Source organism: Perkinsus marinus, assembly GCF_000006405.1.
Source record: "Perkinsus marinus ATCC 50983 genomic scaffold scf_1104296955308, whole genome shotgun sequence".
In the NCBI taxonomy this organism is placed as follows: Eukaryota; Perkinsozoa; order Perkinsida; family Perkinsidae; genus Perkinsus; species Perkinsus marinus.
In genome coordinates this window covers 1-1,137 of record NW_003207810.1, presented here as the reverse complement: position 1 = coordinate 1,137, position 1,137 = coordinate 1, and the positions used below count along the sequence as shown (strand labels likewise).

The following is a 1,137-nucleotide window of genomic DNA, read 5'->3' as shown; positions in this document are numbered from 1 at the left end:
CTTGCTCTTCACGGTTTTTTCCCTCCCACACCACCCAGGGAAGACCCCAAACCGGAGACATTTCGAACTGACTCAGCTTCAGCCAGCGTGGAAAGGTTCAACCTCAACCTGTGAGAAGCTGAGGGTTAGCTCAAACCAAAAATGAGGGTACAAAATTTTCCAAATTGTCGACGGTAACTTTTGACCCTCAGAAACACCACCACTGATACCTCCGAGCTGTCAGTGCCTGTGGTTTGAGCATGGTCGGGCATCTGCGCTACTGGTCGCGGTTTCACAAACGTCTCTCACCCAGTAGCTGCAGAAACACACAACACGAGGAACGCGTTCGCGAATCGTTCGACTAGCCTTCGAACGAGAACAATATTGCGCAGCAATCTCGGCTAGTTCTGCGGCTTCGTGCAGTCGAACCGGCCGAGCGGCTCCCTGCTTCACAGCTCGCCTTCCCATTGTCGGAGCTTAGCAGCGGCAGCTGGATTTTGACACCCCGCGGAGTCTGCAGGAACTACTGTGGGACTCGGCTTTTGAACAATGTTAGTACGGAAATAGTTTCTCTAATTGCATTTCGTGGTTCTATAGTGTAGTGGTTAGCACTCTGGACTTTGAATCCAGCGACTCGAGTTCGAATCTCGATAGAACCTATTCCTGCCTGTCTATGAGACTGTCGACACACTGCGTTCAGTCTCTAAGGGACACTTCTCTAAGCACCACACAACTGTTACCGCTCCCCGGTCAAACGCCCGAGAAATATACCTAATGTCAGTATGTTGATTGATTCTGTATAAGCTGGGTGAGTTGCGATCGCCTGTAACCCATGCGGGGGTGAGATTTGTGTGAACTGGGTGTCGTGTCGCGGCCTGACCGGTGATCAGCTGTCCATCCCAAGGTGCTACTAAGGTCGGGTGGGAAGGCGGAAGTCATCACATCCGGTCATCTGAAGGCGAGGGTACTGGCCAAGGCTGGGAACAGAGCAGGCAATACCGCACGATGGGACCAGTTAGGGTGGAGAGCGGCTGAGAGGTCGGTAGCCAACACAACAACAACGAGATGCAAAACACACAGATCGCTTTTGACACCCCGCGGAGTCTGCAGGAACTACTGTGGGACTCGGCTTTTGAACAATGTTAGTACGGAAATAGT

The 1,137-nt window shown here is 52.2% G+C and overlaps 1 non-coding gene across 1 annotated transcript; it reads left to right on the top strand.

Annotated features, from left to right (window-relative positions):
* The first annotated feature begins 566 nt into the window (after positions 1-566).
* On the top strand, positions 567-638 carry Pmar_PMAR005739. The gene has a single exon. It is a non-coding gene; the product is annotated as a tRNA-Gln (tRNA).
* The last annotated feature ends 499 nt before the right edge of the window (positions 639-1,137 follow it).